This window comes from Salvelinus fontinalis, unplaced genomic scaffold (assembly GCF_029448725.1).
Source record: "Salvelinus fontinalis isolate EN_2023a unplaced genomic scaffold, ASM2944872v1 scaffold_0469, whole genome shotgun sequence".
Taxonomy (NCBI): Eukaryota; Metazoa; Chordata; class Actinopteri; order Salmoniformes; family Salmonidae; genus Salvelinus; species Salvelinus fontinalis.
The window spans coordinates 94,026-102,500 of NW_026600678.1; the positions used below are offsets into that span (position 1 = coordinate 94,026).

Sequence of the window (8,475 nt, forward strand, 5' to 3'; positions counted from 1 at the left end):
GACAGTGGGGGGGGAGAGGGAGGGCGATGGAACGGGACTGGGGGAGACGGGGGAGGGGGAGACAGTGGGGAGGAGAGAGGGAGGGCGATGGAACGGGACTTGGGGAGAGGGTGGAGGGGGAGACAGTGGGGGGGAGAGAGGGAGGGCGATGGAACGGGACTGGGGGAGACGGGGGAGGGGGAGACAGTGGGGAGGAGAGAGGGAGGGCGATGGAACGGGACTGGGGGAGACGGGGGAGGGGGAGACAGTGGGGAGGAGAGAGGGAGGGAGATGGAACGGGACTGGGGGAGACGGGGGAGGGGGAGACAGTGAGGGGGGAGAGAGGGAGGGCGATGGAACGGGACTGGGGAGACGGGGGAGGGGGAGACAGTGGGGGGGAGAGAGGGAGGGCGATGGAACGGGACTGGGGGAGACGGGGGAGGGGGAGACAGTGGGGGGGAGAGAGGGAGGGCGATGGAACGGGACTGGGGGAGACGGGGGAGACGGAGACAGTGGGGAGGAGAGAGGGAGGGCGATGGAACGGGACTGGGGGAGACGGGGGAGGGGGAGACAGTGGGGAGGAGAGAGGGAGGGCGATGGAACGGGACTGGGGGAGACGGGGGAGGGGGAGACAGTGGGGAGGAGAGAGGGAGGGCGATGGAACGGGACTGGGGGAGACGGGGGAGGGGGAGACAGTGGGGAGGAGAGAGGGAGGGCGATGGAACGGGACTGGGGGAGACGGGGGAGGGGGAGACAGTGGGGAGGAGAGAGGGAGGGAGATGGAACGGGACTGGGGGAGACGGGGGAGGGGGAGACAGTGAGGGGGGAGAGAGGGAGGGCGATGGAACGGGACTGGGGAGACGGGGGAGGGGGAGACAGTGGGGGGGAGAGAGGGAGGGCGATGGAACGGGACAGGGGGAGACGGGGGAGGGGGAGACAGTGGGGGGGAGAGAGGGAGGGCGATGGAACTAGACTGGGGGAGACGGGGGAGACGGAGACAGTGGGGAGGAGAGAGGGAGGGCGATGGAACGGGACTGGGGGAGACGGGGGAGGGGGAGACAGTGGGGAGAAGAGAGGGAGGGCGATGGAACGGGACTGGGGGAGACGGGGGAGGGGGAGACAGTGGGGAGGAGAGAGGGAGGGCGATGGAACGGGACTGGTGGAGAGGGGGGAGGGGGAGACAGTGGGGAGGAGAGGGGGAGGGCGATGGAACGGGACTGGGGGAGACGGGGGAGGGGGAGACAGTGGGGAGGAGAGAGGGAGGGTGATGGAACGGGACTGGGGGAGACGGGGGAGGGGGAGACAGTGGGGAGGAGAGAGGGAGGGCGATGGAACGGGACTGGGGGAGACGGGGGAGGGGGAGACAGTGGGGAGGAGAGGGGAGGGCGATGGAACGGGACTGGGGGAGACGGGGGAGGGGGAGACAGTGGGGGGGAGAGAGGGAGGGCGATGGAACGGGACTGGGGGAGACGGGGGAGGGGGAGACAGTGGGGGGGAGAGAGGGAGGGCGATGGAACGGGACTGGGGGAGACGGGGGAGGGGGAGACAGTGGGGGGGAGAGAGGGAGGGCGATGAAACGGGACTGGGGGAGATGGGGGAGGTTACGACTGTTCTCGTGGTGCCGCAAATCCTAATAAGTTAATTGTTATATGATTAACTTAAATCGGGTAACACTTTTTTCTTTATTTAACTTGGCAAGTCAGTTAAGAACAAATTCTTATTTTCAATGACGGCCTTCCAGGGAACAGTGGGTTAACTGCCTTGTTCAGGGGAACAGTGGGTTAACTGCCTTGTTCAGGGGAACAGTGGGTTAACTGCCTTGTTCAGGGGAACAGTGGGGTTAACTGCCCTGTTCAGGGGAACAGTGGGGTTAACTGCCCTGTTCAGGGGAACAGTGGGTTAACAGCCTTGTTCAGGGGCACAGTGGGTTAACAGCCTTGTTCAGGGGAACAGTGGGGTTAACAGCCTTGTTCAGGGGAACAGCGGGTTAACTGCCTTGTTCAGGGGAACAGTGGGTTAACTGCCTTGTTCAGGGGAACAGTGGGTAAACTGCCTTGTTCAGGGGAACAGTGGGTTAACTGCCTTGTTCAGGGGAACAGTGGGTTAACTGCCTTGTTCAGGGGAACAGTGGGTTAACTGCCTTGTTCAGGGGAACAGTGGGTTAACTGCCTTGTTCAGGGGAACAGTGGGTTAACTGCCTTGTTCAGGGGAACAGTGGGTTAACTGCCTTGTTCAGGGAAACAGTGGGTTAACTGCCTTGTTCAGGGGAACAGTGGGTTAACTGCCTTGTTCAGGGGAACAGCGGGTTAACTGCCTTGTTCAGGGGAACAGTGGGTTAACTGCCTTGTTCAGGGGAACAGTGGGTTAACTGCCTTGTTCAGGGGAACAGTGGATTACCTGCCTTGTTCAGGGGAACAGTGGGTTCACTGCCTTGTTCAGGGGAACAGTGGGTTCATTGCCTTGTTCAGGGGAACAGTGGGTTAACTGCCTTGTTCAGGGGAACAGTGGGTTAACTGCCTTGTTCAGGGGAACAGTGGGTTAACTGCCTTGTTCAGGGGAACAGTGGGTTAACTGCTTTGTTCAGGGGAACAGTGGGTTAACTGCCTTGTTCAGGGGAACAGTGGGTTAACTGTCTTGTTCAGGGGAACAGTGGGTTAACTGCCTTGTTCAGGGGAACAGTGGGTTAACTGCCTTGCTCAGGGGAACAGTGGGTTAACTGCCTTGTTCAGGGGAACAGTGGGTTAACTGCCTTGCTCAGGGGAACAGTGGGTTAACTGCCTTGCTCAGGGGAACAGTAGGTTAACTGCCTTGTTCAGGGGAACAGTGGGTTAACTGCCTTGTTCAGGGGAACAGTGGGTTAACTGCCTTGTTCAGGGGAACAGTGGGTTAACTGCCTTGCTCAGGGGAACAGTGGGTTAACTGCCTTGTTCAGGGGAACAGTGGGTTAACTGCCTTGTTCAGGGGAACAGTGGGTTAACTGCCTTGTTCAGGGGAACAGTGGGTTAACTGCCTTGTTCAGGGGAACAGTGGGTTAACTGCCTTGTTTAAGGGGCAGAACGACAGATTTTTACCTTGTCAGCTCGGGGGATTCGATCTTGCAACCTTTCGGGTTACTAGTCCCAACGCTCTAAACCACTAGGCTACCCGCCGCCCCATGTAGCCTAATTAAACATAGTTTGTTTTATTAGATAACAATAACAGTCTTCAGATGAATGTTAAAAAGTCAGTATGACTCGGGGGGGTTAGTTCCGTCCCCCATCCCGCCGTTGGACCTGGACAACACCAGTTTGCTGTGAGACGTCAGAAATCGTTAAAACACCAACATCAGTATGACTCGGGGGGGGGGGGGGGGGGGGGGGGGGGGGGGGGTGGGTTCGGTCCCCCATCCCGCCGTTGGACCTGGACAACACCAGTCTGCTATGAGACGTCAGAAATCGTTAAAACACCAACATTCTCTCTGTGGTTCAGATAATTTAAACACTGAACTTGTGCAGCTGCTCAAACTAACTCATTAGACGTCATTATTTTTTGCTTCCATATGAATTATCACCTCACAGGGAAGAGATTCCTACATTCATGCCATAATGAGGCAGGAAATTCTTCACATGATCACATATCTGCTAAAAGCAAACGATACCCATTTTTCATCTAATTTGCAAAAAAACAAAACAAAAAAAGCATTTTGCCTGGGTACCACTTTGAGATCAGCAGTTTCCTGAGTCCTAAGTATGTAGTAATTTCAGTGATTAAACATTCGATAAAAGACTCCCAGAAAGCCACTGTACCCACTAGCAATGTCCACCTTGGACAAACAGGAAGTATTGTTTGTGCTACAGAGTGATTGTGGAGATGGATCTAGCTAATGGAATTACAGGTGTGGTTGTGATGATGGATCTAGCTAATGGAATTACAGGTGTGGTTGTGGAGATGGATCTAGCTAATGGAATTACAGGTGTGGTTGTGGAGATGGATCTAGCTAATGGAATTACAGGTGTGGTTGTGATGATGGATCTAGCTAATGGAATTACAGGTGTGGTTGTGGAGATGGATCTAGCTAATGGAATTACAGGTGTGGTTGTGATGATGGATCTAGCTAATGGAATTACAGGTGTGATTGTGGAGATGGATCTAGCTAATGGAATTACAGGTGTGTGTGTTTGGCCTCTGGTTGTGAGTGCTGCTGCCTGCAGGCTGACTGACTGGGTGGCTGACTGACTTGCAGCCTGCAGGCTGACTGACTGGGGGGCTGACTGACTTGCTGCCTGCAGGCTGACTGACTGGGTGGCTGACTGACTTGCTGCCTGCAAGCTGACTGACTGGGTGGCTGACTGACTTGCTGGCTCCCTGGCTGGCTGGTTGGCATGCTAGTTGTTGGAGCTGAGGATATAAAAGCCTCTCTCTGCCTCTCTCTGCCTCACAGCCTCTTGGGTCAGGCTAATTAAAATTCGAATGGCTTCTCAGTCAGATGCAGATGACTTTAAAGGGGGAGAGTTGGGCTGGGGGAGAGGGGGGAGGAGGAGAGAGGGGGAAGGGAATTGGAGCTGGGCTGGGGGAGAGGGGGGAGGAGGAGAGAGGGGGAGGGGGAATAGAGGGAAGAGGAGAGAGGGGGAGGGAGTTGGAGCTGGGCTGGGGGAGAGGGGGGAGGAGGAGAGAGGGGGAGGGGGATGGAGCTGGGCTGGGGGAGAGGGGGGAGGAGGAGAGAGCGGGAGGGGGATGGAGCTGGGCTGGGGGAGAAGGGGGAGGAGGGGAGAGGGGGAGGGGGATGGAGCTGGGCTGGGGGAGGAGAGGGAGTAGGAGGAGAGAAGGGGATGGAGTTGGGCTGGGGGAGAGGGGGGAGGAGGAGAGAGGGGGAGGGGGATGGAGTTGGGCTGGGGGAGAGGGGGGAGGAGGAGAGAGGGGGAGGGGGATGGAGTTGGGCTGGGGGAGAGGGGGGAGGAGGAGACAGTGGGGAGGAGAGGGGGAGGGAGATGGAACGGGACTGGGGGAGAGGGGGGAGGAGGAGACAGTGGGGAGGAGAGGGGGAGGGGGATGGAGTTGGGCTGGGGGAGAGGGGGGAGGAGGAGACAGTGGGGAGGAGAGGGGGAGGGAGATGGAACGGGACTGGGGGAGAGGGGGGAGGAGGAGACAGTGGGGAGGAGAGGGGGAGGGAGATGGAACGGGACTGGGGGAGAGGGGGGAGGAGGAGACAGTGGGGAGGAGAGGGGGAGGGAGATGGAACGGGACTGGGGGAGAGGGGGGAGGAGGAGACAGTGGGGAGGAGAGGGGGAGGGAGATGGAACGGGACTGGGGGAGAGGGGGGAGGAGGAGACAGTGGGGAGGAGAGGGGGAGGGAGATGGAACGGGACTGGGGGGAGGAGGAGACAGTGGGGAGGAGAGGGGAGGGAGATGGAGCGGGACTCGGGGAGAGGGAGACAGTGGGGAGGAGAGAGGGAGGGAGATGGAGCGGGACTGGGGGAGAGGAAGGAGGGGGAGACAGTGGGGAGGCGAGGGGGAGGAGGGGAGGGAGATGGAGTAGGGGGTGACAAGGGAGGAGGTTGGGTAAGAGATGGAAGCACACAAAATTTAATTCGCATTTTTTGAAGAAAGTAAAGTGTGTGTATTATTATTTATTTTTTAGAACAAATTCTTATTTAAATGACGGCCTGGAAAGAGGCAAAAGGCCTCCTGTGGGGACGGTGGCAGGGATAAAAGACAAAACAGATAACACAGACAGAAGACTCTGGCAACAGCACAAATACACCAGCAAACAGGCAGTGGATCTGTGTGTGTGCATGTTGGCGTGGGTGGTGTGTGTGTGTGTGTGCATGTAGGCGTGGGCGGTGTGTGTGTGTGTGTGCATGTAGGCGTAGGTGGTGTGTGTGTGTGTGCATGTAGGCGTGGGTGGTGTGTGTGTGTGTGTGTGCATGTAGGCGTGGGCGGTGTGTGTGTGTGTGCATGTAGGCGTAGGTGGTGTGTGTGTGTGTGTGTGCATGTAGGCGTGGGCGGTGTGTGTGTGCATGTAGGCGTAGGTGGTGTGTGTGTGTGTGTGTGCATGTAGGCGTGGGCGGTGTGTGTGTGTAGGCGTGTGTGTAGGCGTGGGTGGTGTGTGTGTTATGCTCTTCTGGGTCTGGATGAGAAGCGTATCTTCACTCAAAGCTCTTCAGTCTGACAAGGACAGCCTTTACTCTTCAGCCTGACAAGGACAGTCTTTAGACTCTTCAGCCTGACAAGGACAGCCTTTAAACTCTTCAGCCTGACAAGGACAGCCTTTAGAAGTTAGTAAATCAATTATTAAGCCAATTGGTGTATGGATGATTTATAGTAAATGCTGGGTTCGTGCAGATAACCAACAATTTACCTACGTTCGGATGAGGCTGACGTGAGGTAAAGAATAATTCATTAATAGAAGACTAATTGATCAGATATTCAAACATCTGAAGAGTTATATTCGGAAAATGATAACTTTGTAATCTGAATATTTTCCGTGGTGCCCCGACTTCCTAGTTAATTAAATTGACATGATTAGTTTAATCACGTAATAATAATTACAGAGAATTGATTTGATACAATAACAGTCTTCACCTTTAATGATGCCAAAGACAGAACACCAGATTGTAATTTGACAGATAATTGATTTCAGTGAATTTAGAAAGTAGTGTGTTACAGCCTGAATTTAAAAAAATCCCACACAAAATAATAATAATAATAATAACATAATGACAAAAGTGACATTTTATTGTTGTTGACAATTTTGTAAAATAATTGAAAATGTCTTAGAAATATCTAATTTACATAAGTATTCACACCCCTGAGTCAATACATGTCAGAATCACATTTGACAGCGACTACAGCAGCGAGTCTTTATCGGTACAGTACCAGTCAAAAGTTTGGACACATCTACTCATTCAAGGGTTTATCTTGATTTTATTTGTACTATTTTCTACATTGTTGAATAATAGTGAAGACATCAAAACTATGAAATAACACATATGGAATCATGTAGTAACCAAAAAAGTGTTACACAAATCAAAATATATTAGATATTTTATATTCTTCAAAGAAGAATCTTCTTCTTCACCCTTTGCCTTGACAGCTTTGTACACTCTTGGCATTCTCTCAACCATCTTCATGAGGAATGCTTTTCCAACGGTCTTGAAGGAGTTCCCACATATGCTGAGCACTTGTTGGCTGCTTTTCCTTCACTCTGCGGTCCAACTCATCCTAAACCATCTCAATTGGGTTGAGGTCAGGTGATTGTGGAGGCCAGGTCATCTGATGCAGCACTGCATCACTCTCCTTCTTGGTCAAATATCCCTTACACAGCCTGGAGGTGTATTTTGGGTCATTGTCCTGTTGAAAAACAAATGATAGTCCCACTAAGCACAAACCAGATGGGATGGCGTATCGCTGAAGAATGCTGTGGTAGATATACTGGTTAAGTGTGCCTTGAATTCTAAATAAATCACAGACAGTGTCAACAGCAAAGCACCCCCACACCATCACACCTCCTCCTCCATGCTTCACGGTGGGAACCACACATACGGAGATCATCCGTTCACCTACTCTGCGTCTCACAAAGACACGGCGGTTGGAACCAAAAATCTCAAATTTGGACTCATCAGACCAAAGGACAGATTTCCACAGGTCTAATGTCCATTGCTCATGTTTCTTGGCACAAGCAAGTCTCTTCTTATTATTGGTGTCCTTTAGTAGTGATTTCTTTGCAGCAATTCGACCATGAAGGCCTGATTCACTCAGTCTCCTCTGAACAGTTGATGTTGAGATGTGTCTGTCACTTGAACTCTGTGATGCATTTATTTGGGCTGCAATCTGAGGCTGGTACCTCTGCAGCAGAGGTAACTCTGGGTCTTCCTTTCCTGTGGCGGTCCTCATGAGAGCCAGTTTCATCATAGTGCTTGATGGTTTTTGCGACTGCACTTGAAGAAACTTTCAAAGTTCTTGAAATTTTCTGGATTTACTGACCTTTGTGTCTTAAAGTAATGATGGACTGTCATTTTTCTTTGCTTATTTGAGCTGTTCTTGCCATAATATGGACTTGGTCTTTAACCAACTATGGCTATCTTCTGTATACCCCCCCTACCTTGTCACAACACAACTGATTGGCTGAAACGCATTTAGAAGGAAAGAAATTCCACAAATGTACCTTTAACAAGTGTCATGGCTGTCCTGTGAGGATCATAATGGGTCAGATCAGCTTGACAATAGCTGATATTAACCAGACACTCTCCCACCTGCAAAGGGGGGAGGAGGGCACTGGGCCGGTTTGACACCTCAACACCCGGTCGTAAATTAAGCAGGAGAGTACTCTCTATCTCTACCCTTCGGTATTGGCTAAAGGACTGTCCCTTTGTCTCCAGAGACGTTTGCCCGCCCCCAAAAACTCTAACGTCCCAAAAAGTGGATACTGGATCAATAATTCTAACATAAAGAATGTGGGGAATGGTCAGTGGGGAGATATGGAAAACTAATGTCATGTGGTTGATTGTTTTGTGATAC

The 8,475-nt window shown here is 52.9% G+C and overlaps 1 pseudogene; it reads right to left on the reverse strand.

The window, feature by feature from the left end:
- Nucleotides 1–6,517: 6,517 nt before the first annotated feature.
- LOC129846181 (NXPE family member 3-like) overlaps nt 6,518–8,475 on the reverse strand; it is a 6,737-nt pseudogene continuing 4,779 nt past the window's right edge.